This window comes from Marmota flaviventris, chromosome X (genome assembly GCF_047511675.1).
Source record: "Marmota flaviventris isolate mMarFla1 chromosome X, mMarFla1.hap1, whole genome shotgun sequence".
Classification (NCBI taxonomy): domain Eukaryota; kingdom Metazoa; phylum Chordata; class Mammalia; order Rodentia; family Sciuridae; genus Marmota; species Marmota flaviventris.
The window spans coordinates 53975960-53990425 of NC_092518.1; the positions used below are offsets into that span (position 1 = coordinate 53975960).

Sequence of the window (14466 nt, forward strand, 5' to 3'; positions counted from 1 at the left end):
ATAAATACATTACATAAATATATCTTTTGTATATAAACTAGTACATGAATTTTGAATATTCAGTTGGACCAAACTAGGTTAATTTGTTTTATTTTAATTATGATTTGTTCCTACTGGAAAACAATTTATCATATTGTTTATATTAAACTTCTTTATATATATACACACACACAATTTTTGTCTTTTATCTTTTTTTTAGTGTTTATGACTTAATAAGTAATTTATGTAGTCTAGTCCTAGCATTGTGTTCTCTATACGTGGTGATCCCTAAGTACTAAAAGTTCCCCTTATTTTTCTCCTTGCTTTGTAGCTGGCTTAAGTGGCAGCCTTTTTTCCTTTAAACATTTTTTAATGTGTTTTAGGATTTTATCTGACAGAAGTTCTTGTTTTAAGTTTCTTTTTCTGATTGAGAAGAGGAATAGAGCCAAGGGAAAAGGATCTGTTGACAATGAGCAGCAGCCCTCCCTACCACTATACTCCATTCCCTTCCCCCCACTTCTTCATCTTTTAAGTAAAGGCTTTAAAATAGCTTATATTTCTGTGCAGCTAAAACTTTTCCCCTTTGTCTTGGGATGCTTCCTTTGTCAATTCCTATTGTTTAAGTGGAGCATGTAGTGAGCATTTCTCGTGGTTTATGGTCCCCTTCCTATGCAGCCATGTCCTCTCCTAGGACCACCCAGTTGACCACTTTTGGGTTTGCAAGGCCCTCCTTGGGCTATGACATCTGAGTCTTTTGCCAAGCTTGCAAGAAGTTTCCTGCTCTGAGAGGAGCCCAAGGACAACGGATGTGCATTTACATTTCTTTATTTTGCTAAGCGCTTCTCTGTGGGTGACAATGGGTTTTCCTGGCTTTTAAATTAAGCCTTTTGCTACTCACACCAGGTGTTTGTGCATAGGGGGATGGGTGTGGGGGGATGAATAGCCAATGAAACAAAAGAAGGGGTAAAAGCTGCAGTGCCACTGGAGACCAATAGATGGCAGCATGTCCTTAGTAATGGGAAACACGTGTTAGCCTGAATTTCTGACCCATGTCCAGTTTATTTTTGCCAGGATAGCCACTCTGTAGGAGAACCCTGGACAGGAGGTGAATTTGATTGGGGTGTTTCAATGAGGCAACACACTGAGGAGGCAGCACAATCACACAGACTCGAATACAAACATGAAGGAGCAGTTTTTATTGTTTTATTATTTTGAAATCCTAAAGAGGGCTGGGGATGTGGCTCAAGAGGTAGCGCGCTCACCTGGCATGCGTGCGGCCTGGGTTTGATCCTCAGCACCACATTCAAAGATGTTGTGTCCGCTGAAAACTAGAAGATAAATATTAAAAAAAAAAAAAAAAAAAAAGAAAGAAATCCTAAAGAGAAGTGGGCAGCAGACTTTGCAGGACCATCAGTAAGAGTGCATTCTTGTGGGACATGCACACTCGAAAAGAAGGTGAGGAGCAAGAGAGACAGAGATTGACTTAAGGCCAAAACATTTGTTGAAGTTCATGGTTTTTAATTCAGGCAAGTTTCCTGAGTGGAGCTAAGATTGATAGATCATAGTAAGTAGACAGGAGCTCCCTGGAGGCCACAGTGACTTGAATAGGAGTTTCTTTGGCACATCTGCAGAGTTCTTGTGGGATGTGAACATGACTGGATGAGTCAAATAGGTTGTTTTGAGCTGTAGCAAAGGGAGATGATTATTAGGAGATGGTCTATAAGGTAGATTTTTGGAATGGTCTTGTTGAAGAACTAAGAGGATAGGAGAACTAGAAGCTGAGTTAAGGGCATGTAAGCCCTGCTTCTAGTATGGGAAAGGTCAACTTAAATTTAAAATAGAAGCCAAAACCATCTAAAATTCTAAGAATTCACCAAATTGTTTGCCATAGGAGCCGCACCATTTTTCATATCACCTGTGCACAAGAGTTCCAATTTATAAATCTAAGCGAATATGATCAATAGTTAATGAAATACCATGTAATTGCCCACTAGAGTGATTTTGTTACTGAAAGCTTAATCCTTATCCTGATGCCAATCCAATAGCAAGGACGTCATTTTGAGAAAAAGGAAAAGGAAGTTTTATTGCTTTGCTAGCAAATGAGAAACACAGAGGACTTTTGTCCCAGAGGCTGTGATTCTGTGCAAGAGGGCTTTTAAAGAGATGATTCAAAGGCTAAATTTCAAATGTTTTCTGTCCAAGAGTTTTAATTCACTCGTTAATTTGGGAGATAGTCATTTCTGAGGTCTTCTGGTGGTAGCCCCAAAGTCTGGATTACTTTGTTTCTGTGGTGGGTGTGTGCCCCCAAATAAGTAATTCTTTATACAAAAAAAAAAAAAAAAAAAAAAAAATCTTTATTTTTTAGTTATAGGTGGAGACAATATTTTATTTTTATGTGGTGCTGAGGATAGAACCCAGTCCCTCAAGCCTACAGAACACTCTACCTCTGAGCCACAACCCTAGCCCACAAGTAATTCTTTCTAGGATGGGGAAGAAAGTTAACCCTTTTCCTCTTGAGATTAGGAAGGAAGAGAGATTAGAGAAGAAAAGGGAGTGAAACATGTCCTTTTAAAAAATAAGTTGCAGTAGCAGTGCAGCTGGCGCTATATGCAAAGCCTTTTAAAGTGGACCACCACCATTAGAGTTTGTATGTGTGTTTTGTTGTTTTGTGGTCTTGATGGAAGTTTAGGTTCAAATGAGTATAATTTCACATGTGCTGCAGCCTGACCTGTGGGCCTATGGCTTTCCACATAGTATGTGAACTACAATACTATTCACTCAGTTAATCCCAAAGGATTTTCTGGTAAGCATATTTTCTGTGGCCCCAGGTGGCTAGGCAGTATTATGACATCTAACAAAAGTCTGAGGCCAGGGGAAGCCACCCTCTCTTCCTCTTATGGTCTGTCAGAGGGTACATATTTTGCCTAAGTAGCCATGAAAAGTGTGGGTTGCTCTTTCTATTTCCCAGAGCATAGTGGGTATGAAGGGTGCCAGGCTTAGGGTTAGAGTTTCTGTTAACAACATAGCCAAGGAGGCAGGCAGCCAGTCATATGCTGCTTCAATGGTGCAAAGACTAATTTGTGGGGTACTTAAATTAAATTTTAAATGGTTTCTAAGCAACGCAGTTTAGAAAACAAGGGTGCACTCAAAAGATCCCAGAAACCCGAACACAAATGAGAAAAGGAAGAATGGTCTTATTACTTAAGAAGGAATATAGCAAATAAGCATTGGAGCCAGGCACAGAAGGGTACATCTGTGATCCCGGTGACAAGACTAGAGGATTACAAATTCAAGGCCAACCTCAGCACTTCCTGAGGCCCCAAGCTACATAATGAGATCCTATCTCAAAATAAAAAGTAAAAAGGGCTGGGGATATACCTCACTGATAGTGCGTCCTAGGTTCAATACCCATCTCCCCCATGACAGAAACATAAAATAAAAAATAAGTATTGTACTTTAATTATTTAACTATTGTACTTAGAATGAGCTCCTTTTTTTTTTTTTTTAAGTTTAACCCAGAGGCACTTGACCACTTAGCCACATCCCGCCCTTTTTTGTCTTTTATTTAGAGATAGGGTCTCACTGAGTTGCTTAACACCTTGCTAAGTTGCTGAGGCTGGCTTTTTGAACTCTTCCTGCGTCTGCTACTGGGATTACAGAGTGCCCTTCCTTAGCTCTTAAAAATGCTTATTATTTATTTATTTATTGAGACAGGGTCTCACTAAGTTGCTTAGGGTCTTACTAAATTGCTGAGGCTGGTCTTGAACTTGCATTCCTCCTCTCAGATCCCCAAGTTGCTGGGATTACAGGTGTGTTCCCCTGCACCTAGTGAACTCCCTTATTTTTATACTAGTTTATTGCCAAGTGTACACTTCAGTGGTTCCCAGCACACCCACCTGGCCATGTAGCCATCAACACTATCCAGTTGTAGAACACTTCCTTCACCAAAAAGATACTGTGTACCTATTATCAGTTAGTCCCAATCATCCCCTTCATTCATTGCTTGGTAACCACTCATCTACTTTGTCTATGTGTTTGGGTATTCTGGACATTTTGTATAAACAGAATCAGTATGTGGCCTTTTTGTAACTACTTTCCATTGCATAATGTTTCCGAGGTTCATTTACAGTGTAGCATGTAACAGTACTACATTCTTTTTCTTTCTTTTCTTTTTTTTTTTTAAACAATTTGTTAATGTTATGGTTTGGATATGAGGTGTGCCCCCCAAAGCTCACGTGTGAGACAATGCAAGAAAGTTCAAAGAAGAAATGATTAGGTTGTGAGAGCCTTAATCCAATTAGTGCATTAATCCCCTGATAGGGATTAACTGAGTGGTAATTGAAGGCTGGTAGGGTGGCATTGGGGGCCTAGGTTTGAGAGTATACATTTGTATCTGGCAAGTAGAGACCTGTCTGTTTTCTGATCATGATGTGAGCTGCTTCTCTCCACCACACTCTTCCGCCATGCTGTTCTGTGACCCCGAGGAATGGAGCTGGCCTTCTATGGACTAAGACCTCTGAAACTGAGCCATAAAATAAATTTTCCTCCTCTACAGTTGTGGTCAGGTCATTTAGTCACAGCAGCAAAAAAGCTGACTAAAACAGTTAATTTATTACTTTTAAACGTTTAGACACATGGTTTATAGGCCTTTAAAAGACTTTTTATTGGTGCATTAGAGTTATATAATATTGGGATTCCTTTTTCATAAACATGCTCACAATGTAACAATATAATTTGGACCATTTTAATTCATTCTAATTTATTACTGAATACTCATGTTTTATAGCAGTTAGGTGAAACATTCAAGTGTACATAATACCACTTGAAAGATTTTCTGCCATTCTTGAGGTCTATAGGTGTCTGGACATGTATCATCTGGTATCATTTTTTTTTTTTTTTAGAATTTGTTTTAAATTTTTTTTTAGTTATAAGTGGACACAATATCTTTATTTTATTTTTATGTGATGCTGAGGAAAGAACCCAGTGCTTCACGCATGTGAGGCAAGCGGTCTACCACTAAGCCACAATCTCAGCTCCTGTCTTTATAAAGTTTAATTGACTGGGGTACCTGGTGATGTTCTGTCCAAAGGGCTTATATAGCTTCAACCCTGTGGCCCTGTTGATGACATTCCAAGTAGCCTTTCTAATTGGCTTGTCTTGGCTCCATTCCTGCAGGTTTGGTTAGCGGATATTGTACTTTAGGGTCAATAATGTCTTTACAACAACTACAACTTCCTTAGCCTCAGTTTATCCCTGGCCCTTAAAGTCAAATCTTTTTGCTCTGCTTTCTGCTCCTAATTATCAAAATAAATTTGGCTAAAAACTATCAGCAATATCCATGCCACCGCCTGAATGCTATGCTGCCTAGACATTTCTTCCACCAGATAAAGGAGTCCATCACTTTTAAAATCAGCCTCACAGAAAGTCACAGGACATGAGCAAAATGCAGATAACATCTCAGCCAGAATGTTACACAAATGGCCTGTAGTACAATTGCCAAGAATATTCTCCTTTTCTTCTAAAACCTCATGAGCCCAGACTTTATTGTGCACAGTTCTATTGCCATTCTGGTCTTCTGAGCTCCCGGCAGAACTGGCCATTAAGTTCCGCTACAACATTTCCAGATTGCACTGCTAAGTTTCTCAAAATTCCTCCCACCAATTTCAAAAAGCTCCAAAAGCTTCTGAACCATATGGTCAGGTTAGGCACAGCAATGACTCCACTCTCAGTTACCAATTTCTGGTTTAGTCAGTTTTTTTTTTTTTTTTGCTGCTCTGACTGAAAGATCTGACAAGATCAACTTTATTTGTTTATTTATTTAATATTTCTTAGTTGTACATGGACACAATATCTTTTTATTTATTTTTATGTGATGCTGAGGATCGAACCTACTGCCTCACTAATGCTAGGCAAGTGCTCTACCACTGAGCTACAACTCCAGCCCCAAGAACAACTTTAGAGGAGAAAAAGTTTATTTGGGGGGCTCACAGTTTCAGAGTTTTCAATCCATAGTCAGCCAGCTCTATTCCTCAGGCCTTGGGGTGAAGCAGGACATAATGTCAGAAGATTGTGGTAGAGGGAAGCAGCTCACATGATGATTGGAAAGCAGAGAGAGGGCAGGAGACTCCACTAACTAGATACAAAATGTATGCCCCAAAGGTGCACCCCCAGTGACCCACCTCCTGTAGCTGCTCCATACCTATCTTCAGTTACTACTCAGTTAATCCCTATCAGGGGATTAATTCACTGATTAGGTTAAGGCTCTCATAACACAATCATTTCTCCTTTAAATCTTCTTGTATTGTCTCACACATGAGCTTTTGGGGGATAACTGACATCCAAACCATAATATTTACCAATGTAATTTAAAAATTTTTTTTTTAGTTGCAGAGGACACATATCTTTATTATACTTATTTGTTTTTATGTGGTGCTGAGGATCGAACCCTGTGCCTCATGCATGTGAGGCAAGCACTCTACTACTGATCTACAACCCTATTCCCCAATGTAATTTTTTTATTACCTTTTATTTTTTTCCCTTCTATGTGGAGGATCTTGTCTTTTCTTACCCCCCGCCTGCCCCCGCCTTATCCCCTTTTCCTCTGTATCTTATACTTGTAGCTGCCTGAAACCATAGTAGTTGTCTTTGCTGAAACTCAGTATGGACATTCTAAGTGGTTACAAGAAGAGTGGGGTAGGGCAGGTGCCCACTGTACTGCGTATAGGCAGCATGTTTGTTCTCTGCCTTTCCAATATTATTACTTTTCGAAATAGTGTTTGCTAAGAGAACTCTAATAGCCCCTCCTTGGGAGAGCATAGTTTTGTCTTTTGTTTGAAGTATTAATTTCTTTACAATGTGTGTGTGTGGGTGTGTGTGTGTGTGTTTATGTCCTCAATCCTTTTGTGTTTGTTTCTTTGTGTTCTGGTTGGCCCAAGTGGCTCTGGGCATAGGTGGTGGCCTCTTTCTATATATAGTTCCAGTTCAGCTGTGAGGGGCCTGGATCTACTTCCAAGAGAGACAGGGTCCTTAAGAGTGTTTTGAACCTCCAGGTCCTTACATAAGTTCCTTGTTTTTCTGGAAAAGCAGAGTATACAACTGAGGTTCATGCATATTATTTGGGAATTTTATGTTCCTGAATCAGCTGTGTGACATCCTGAGGGATCTTTGCATAAAGGTCACAAAGGCCCTCTTTCATCTGGGTCCTGCCCTGATAAGGGTAACTTGTATTCTTTTGATCAGTGGAGGTACAGATCCAAAAAAGAATCTGAACTCCTGAGCCCTAAGAAGGAAGAATAACCCTGAAGATAACATGTAGTCATGGGTTGTGATATATTGCTATCTTTTTAACCCAAAGCTGGATCTTAATGGCCTTGTGTGAGATTCTTAAAGGCTGAGAGTTAGCAAGTAGTCTCAATGTAAGAAATTAACTTTTTTTTTTGTCTTTGGGACCAGGAATTGAACCCAGGGGTGTTTAACCACTGAGGTACATCCTTAGCATTTGAGACTGGGTCTCAAATTTGCTTAGAGTCTCACTAAGTTGCTGAGGCTGGCCTTGAACTTGCAATCCTCTAGCCAAGGCCTCCTGAGTCCTTGGGATTATAGGCATGCTCCAGGACACCTGGCTGAAATTCAACTTTTAAACTGCTTGGTCCCACTGCTCAAATCTACTTGCTACCTAACACCATTATAGTGACTCTGTGTTGATCACAACACAGGAGAACCTCCCGAGAGGGCTCTTTTTCCACTCCATAGGACAGACTGAGATGAGTCGAAAATAGCAGTGCAGTAGTTTATCCCATCTCTTCTCAGTGCATCCTGTGTACTCACCAATCCTGTCCTTAACAGTTGAGAAAAATCACACCTGAAGCCCTTAAGAAGAGTCTTTTATAAGTTGACCTTGTCAGTATTAACAAAGGGGTGCCCCCAGGAGTTTGAATCTGGATCTAGGCAAGTAACACAGCTCAGACCTGAACTTGTGGAGGACTCAAGTTTCAACTTCTGAATTTTCAGTGGAAATCCACAGCAACACCCAGACAGTGTCACAGTGCAAAAGTGTAACACAGTGCAAAAGTGCAACAGCCTGAGAATATGCCACAATCTGTTGGTACCTGCTTGCAATATTCATAAGAAAAGTCTTGGAACATACCATCCCACTGTGATGCTAAGGCACCCTCTTCCTTTGCACCACTTTTTCTGAAAATATAGATTTTATTACTTTTTAGGAATGATGATTCCAAGGAATGAGGAGATTATTGCTATTGAAAATCTTTTTTATTGTCACAGATCTTAAGAAGAGAGGACATGCCACCCAGTGAGGGAGCAGATGGGCAAGCGCTAAGGTCATCCACAACTTGAATGGAGAGGCAAGAGCTTTTATTGTCATCTGGAAGGAAAGGAATGGGCAAAGCCGAGTAAGAAGGATTCAGATTCCTTAGATTTAGTAATTTCAGCAGGCTCCAGGGCATAAGGGCTAGGTTGGTGATACCTGGACCTAGGGGCGTCAGGTAGGTGAACAGTGGCCCATAGTGTGAGAAGTCAATAAAGGAGGTAGCTGGAGTTGTAGGTCTGCAGTGGTTGCTGTGATATGACATCCACTATTACAGGCCAGTTGTTTATTTTCTCTGGGAACTGCTTAGCCCTGGAAAGGGACAATCCTCCAAAGTCAGCCCAGGCAGAGATATCAGACATCAGAATACAGGAAAGACATGGTTCATACAATGGGCCCTGGGATGCTTTGACCTTTCATTAAGGAATTATTGGAGTGATGAGAGACAAAACCTTTATAGCTTTACTCATGTTTCCTAGGCATGTCTCAACCCCATCAAGATTATAATCCACATTAACCATGACAAGTATTTATATCCATGAGAACCCAGTAGACAACCTGTCATTATTGCTTTGATGGTGTTTAGCATGAGACCAAGGAGCAAGTTCTTGCGTAGGAAGCCCCAAGGCAACTATTGGCCATTATGAGTGGTCCAGAGATATTTCATTGCCAAAGCTTTTATTTTGACAGAGGTTTGGGGATTTTGTTGTTGTTTGTTTCTTTTCTTTCTTTTTTTTTTTGCATCGTGTGGAATCATTTTTTTTTATGTTTCCTTAGCCAAATCCTGTTGTTTATGTGGTGCCTGTTTGAGCATTTCTGGGTGGTCCTTTTTATGCAGCCATGTCCTCTTCTAGGACCACCCTCTTGACCAAATCAATTGGAATGCCTATTGATTTTAATTCATAAGTAAAATATGTAAATGAAGACCAGAATATGTTGCAACCAGTGGCCAAAAAGTGCTAAGAAAAGACATTGGGGATATATATTTGTGTGTGTGTGTGTGTGTATGTGTGTGTGTGTGTGTGTGTGTGTGTGTATATATATATATATGCTTAATGAGTATTTCAGATAAATCATCATAGAAGAGAGAACCCTTAATGTGACATAGCTTTTCTGATGCTGCAACTAAAAGAACCCGACATGAACAACTGTAGAAGAGGAAAAGGCTCAATGCATAGAAGGCTGGCTCTACTCCTTGGGGCTCGCGATGAGGCAGAACATCATGGCAGAAGAGTGTGGCAGAGGGAAGCAGCTCACATCATGATCAGTAAGCCTAGAGAGACTCCCCTTGCCATGTTCAAATATATACCCCAAAGTCACAACCCCATTTCCCTCCTCCTTCACCCTACCACTTCAGTTATCACTCAGTTAATCCCTATCAGGGGATTAATTCACCAATTGGGTTATAACTCTCACAATCCAGTGATTTCTCCTCTGAACCTTCTTGCAGTGTCTCACACCCTAATCCTCACCCTAACCCTGAACCTAAACCTAACTCTAATTCTAACTCTAACCATAACAGATGTCATGCCTGGGTTCCTGGAAGAAGGTCCATGTTATCAAGATCTTATATGCTGAGGTTGTGGGTAACAACAAAGGTGCTCTTATATCTATATAGCCTAGAAAAGGTGAGTTGTATCCCTTTGGAGATAGAGGCACCATGCAGCTTCAAAGCTGCAGGAATAGTCACTGAACGAAATAGTTTATCCAAATCTATCATACAGTATATTTATTAGTGATAGAACAGATGTAGCCAGCAATTTTAATAATACTGAATTTTAGTTAGGAAGTCTTTGATAGATGGAAACAAAGCATTAAGTCGTAGTAAAGAATCATGAAGCACCTTTTATTTCCTTTACTTATGTATTTATTTGTTTCGTCTTTAAAAGAGATGAACTTGGTTAGTCAAATGTAGAACCAGCTGATATAATCTACTCCTTATTAATTAAGCTTTGTATAATTAATTTTTTACTCAAAAGCCCTGCTTTGACTTCATACAAGTAGGAAAATTGAACTATTTGATATGAGTGTTGGGGATATAGCTCAGTTGGTAGAGTGCTTGCCTCAAACGCACAAGGCCCTGGGTTCTAATACTAAGCACCACCAAAAGCAACAACAACAACAAAAAAAGAGTTCTGGAGTATTTAGGGAATCCAATTTTATCAAGGTAATTTGTAAGTGCCAAAACTTATTTCAATCTTAATATATTATTCACAATGTTGGACTATTTATGTCTAACAAAATATTTTTAATCAGTGACTATTATGATTATAGTAAATTTAGGAAAGGCAGGCGTAGCCATTTTTCTCTATTAAATTTAGTTACCTCTTTAAGATTGGAGGCTATAGCTGGGCACAGTGGTGCAGGACTGTAATCCCAGCAGTTTGGGTGGCTGAGGCAGGAGAATTCGAGTTCAAGGCCAGTCTCAGCAATTTAGACAGGGCCTAAGGAATTTAGCAAGACCCTATCTCAAAATACAATATGAAAAAAGGGCTGAAGTATGTGGTTCAGTGATTAAGTACTCCTGAGTTCAATTCCCAGCACAAAAATAAAGAGAGAAAGAAAAGAAAAGGAAAGGAAAGGAAAGAAAAGGAAAGAAAAGATAGATAGATAGATAGATTGATTGATTGATTGATTAGAGGTTCTTTTTGGTACCAGGGATTGAACTCAGGGGCACTCAACCACTGAGTCACATCCGCAGCCCTATTTTGTATTTTATTTAGAGACAGGGTCTTGCTGAGTTGCTTGGAACCTAGCTATTTCTGAGTCTGAGTCTGGCTTTGAACTCACAATCATCCTGCCTCAGCCTCCCAATTTGTTGAGATTATAGGTGTGTGCCACCACGCCAGGCAAAGCTATTTTTTTTAAATTTTCTTTAGATTTTTATCTACCTGCTGTTATTGTTATTAGTTTCTATTTCTGAATGGAAAGGGGAATAGCAAGATGGAGAAGGGACCTGGTGACCCTGGGCAGCAGCCTTTCCTTGAGACATCTCCCCCACCAGCAAGACCTCAACTTCCTCAACTTTTAAGTAAGTCTTTAGAATGTTTTATATTTTTAGGCAGCTAAACAAATTTTTCCCCTTGTCTTTGGATGTTTCCTTAGCCAATTCCTGTTGTTTAATTGGTGCCTGTTTGCGTATTTCTGGTGGTCCTTTTTATGCAGCCATGTCCTCTTCTAGGACCACCCTCTTGACCAAATTTGGGTTTGCAGCAACCCCCAGTGTGCAATGACAGCTGAATCATTTGCTAAGGTCATTGGAAGTTCTTAGCACTGAAGAGAGACTAAGGACCAGGGATGCACATTTACATTTCTTTATTTTCCTAAAGACTTCTGGAAGAGGTAACAATGAAATAGTCCTGCCTTTTTAACTGAAGTCCTTGCCACTGCACACCAGGTGTTGGCATATAGGGGCATAGGTGAGGGGATAAAACAAGAGAATGGGTAGAAGTTGCAGGGCCACTGCAGACAAATAGTTGGCAGGAAGTCCCCAGAGGTGGGAACGCATTTCTACCAGGATAGCCACTCTGTAGTAGAGCCCTGGAAATGAGGAGAATTTGAAAGTGTTATTTCGGTCGGGCAGGACACTGAAGAGGGGAAAAAAAAAGACTGAGGACAAAGCATCAACACACACACACACACACACACACAATACACATGCACACACAGAACACACACACACAAAGTTAAAAGAATAGTTTTTATGACTTTGAAATCCTAAAGAGAGCTGCACCTCTTCCAGGAGCATCAAGATGAGTGCAGTTTTCTGGGACATGCACACTCAACCATCCCATGGGGAGCAAAAGAAATAGACAGAGGCCTAAATCCTAAATTAGTTAGGTCCCTAAAGAGGCAGATTTCCTGAGTGAATCTGTAATTGTTTAAGGTATACAAGGCTATGTGTGGATGAGTCAAGTAGGTTGTATTGGAGTGTTCTTTAAAGAGATGGTTACTAGGAAATGGTTGTATAATGTAAATTTCAGTAAAAACTGGGAGGGGAAGAGAATTGAAAACTGTGCTAAGGGTATCTAAGCCCTATTTCTGGTATGGGCCAAATCAACTTAAATTTAAAATGAAGCCAAAACAATCTAAAATTACAAATATTGGCCAACATATTGTTTTCCATAAGAGCTGCACCATTTTTCATTCGTAGCACCTATGCACAAGAATTCCAATATCTCAGTCAGGTGAGGTGGATGGCAACAATGAGGAAGGTTGAGACAGGCCAGTGTGAGCAACTTAGGGAGACGCTGTCTGTAAATTAAAAATAAACAGGGCTTGGGATGTAGCTCTGTGGTAAAGCACCCTGAGTTCAATCCACAGTACAAAAATAAAAATAAGATAGAATTCTAATTTCTCCAATTTTTTATGAACAATTGTTATGTTTTTCTTCTCTCCTTCCCCCCTCTCTCTCTCTCTCTCTCCCCTTTTTTTTTTTTGTTAGTGTACTTGTGTGTACAAGGCACCATTATGTGTGTGAGGCAAGATCTCATTGTCATTTTGTTTGAATTTTCCTTAAAATGATTTTAGTATTCTTTATATTGAGTCTCTTCTCATGTGCCTGTTGACCTTGGGTGTATCTTTTTTTGAGAAACATGTATTCATGTCCTGTGTCGTTTTAAATTTTTTTTTTGTGATTCGTTTTTTTTCTATGTCCTTTTTAAAAATCAGAGTATTTTGTTGTTGTTTATTTGTAAAAGTTGTTTATGTCTTTGTATTTTCAGAGTTTGTCAGATATATAATTATGAAATATTTCCTCCCATTTTATAAATTGTCTTTTCATTCTGTTATAACCATTCATTCACAGAAGTGAGACATTTTGATGTCAAACTCGATCATTTTTAGTTTTACTATCTGCATATCAGTATTATATGCAAAAAATCATTGCCAAAACCAAAGCCATGAAGTTTTGCCTGATACTTTATTATGAGAATTTATGGTTTTAGTCCTTATATTCAAGTCTTTGGTTCATTTTGAGTTCATTTTTATATATGGTATAAGGTAAATGGACAGTGCCATTCTTGTGTATATGGATATCCATATTTCTCACCGTTTGTTGAAACTAAAAGACAGTTCTATCCCCATGCAACGGTGCTGACACTCTAGTAAAAAAAAAAAAAATCATTTAAATGTGTATGCAAGAGTTTGTTTCTGCCTTCTATTCCATAAGCCTACATGTGTTGGTCTTTATGTTTTCTTTTTATTTTTTAAATCTATTTTTATGTGTTGCTGAGGATCGAACCCAGTTCCTCACATGTGCTAGGTGAGCACTCTACCACTGAGCCACAACCCCAGTCCCTGGTCTTTTTGTTTAATTGACTTTTTATAATAAGTTTTCATCTTTAATGTCAGTGTTTTAACTTTCAAAGTACCATATTAGCTATTTTTTATGGGGCTTTTTGGGTCCCATTTTATCTAGTTATGAGAAATTGACAATCCTGGTGGTCCATTTTCAAAATACAGTATTTAACCTTAAATGCAAAATGACCTGGGATATAAGAAAGGCAGCCTGAGTGAAGAGCCGAATGGAAATTAACAAACAGTTAATACCTCAGTGTAAAATTTTACAGCTCCTTGACACACAGGAGGTGAGAAGGAGACCTGGCCTGATCAACTGAGAGAAGCTGTGTTCCTGTCAAAAGGCACTCAACCCAGAGGGCCTGTCCCACCACAAGGGAACACCACAAGAGAGGTGGGGACAAGTAGAGGATATATTTCTTTAAATAACCCAATAGGAAATAGTGAAGTTGGCTCCAACCAATGAGTAGTGGTCCAGTACCTTTTTTCCTTCATAGCTGTTCTCTCAAAGACAATGAGGTCTCCTCTGACCTATAGGCAAGGACCCAGTCCCCTTGTGTCAGAAATAAAAGCCAAGCTGACTGCCTGCCAGGGACCCTGCATTGGTTTAGATGGCTGTGGGCCCTTCTGGGCATGGAAGTAAACTTATTGCCCTGTTGACAGAGCTGATTAGTCTTGACTGTTTATTTTCATGCCCAGGACTCCCAATATTTCCAACACAGTAAAATGTATAACTGCCAAAGGTTTAATTTAATTTTAATTTGTCATTCATTGTGTGATAGCATCTATAACCCAGTGTGAGACATATTGCCACAATTGGTACCATGAGTGTAGGATATTGAAGCAACTATGCAGTTAAAATG

At 39.6% G+C, this 14466-nt stretch overlaps 1 protein-coding gene and 1 long non-coding RNA gene across 33 annotated transcripts in view; one reads left to right on the plus strand and one right to left on the minus strand.

The window, feature by feature from the left end:
* Positions 1-14466, plus strand: part of LOC114081457 (uncharacterized) — a 244623-nt gene that overhangs the window by 109963 nt on the left and 120194 nt on the right. For 29 of the 32 annotated variants that reach the window (XR_011705630.1, XR_011705618.1, XR_011705608.1 and 26 more), the window contains 4 exons: positions 8263-8342; positions 9438-9572; positions 9828-11336; positions 13876-13997. This is a non-coding gene — a long non-coding RNA (uncharacterized lncRNA). Of the gene's footprint in view, positions 1-8262; positions 8391-9437; positions 9573-9827; positions 11337-13875; positions 13998-14466 lie in introns of all 32 variants that reach the window. The other 3 variants (XR_011705624.1, XR_011705625.1, XR_011705606.1) reach the window with 3 other exon arrangements.
* Chic1 (cysteine rich hydrophobic domain 1) overlaps positions 1581-14466 on the minus strand; it is a 150885-nt gene continuing 137999 nt past the window's right edge. The window contains exon 14 of the mRNA XM_071606236.1: positions 1581-1662. The gene's annotated coding sequence lies outside the window, so the exon portion shown is untranslated. The remainder of the gene's footprint in view (positions 1663-14466) is intronic.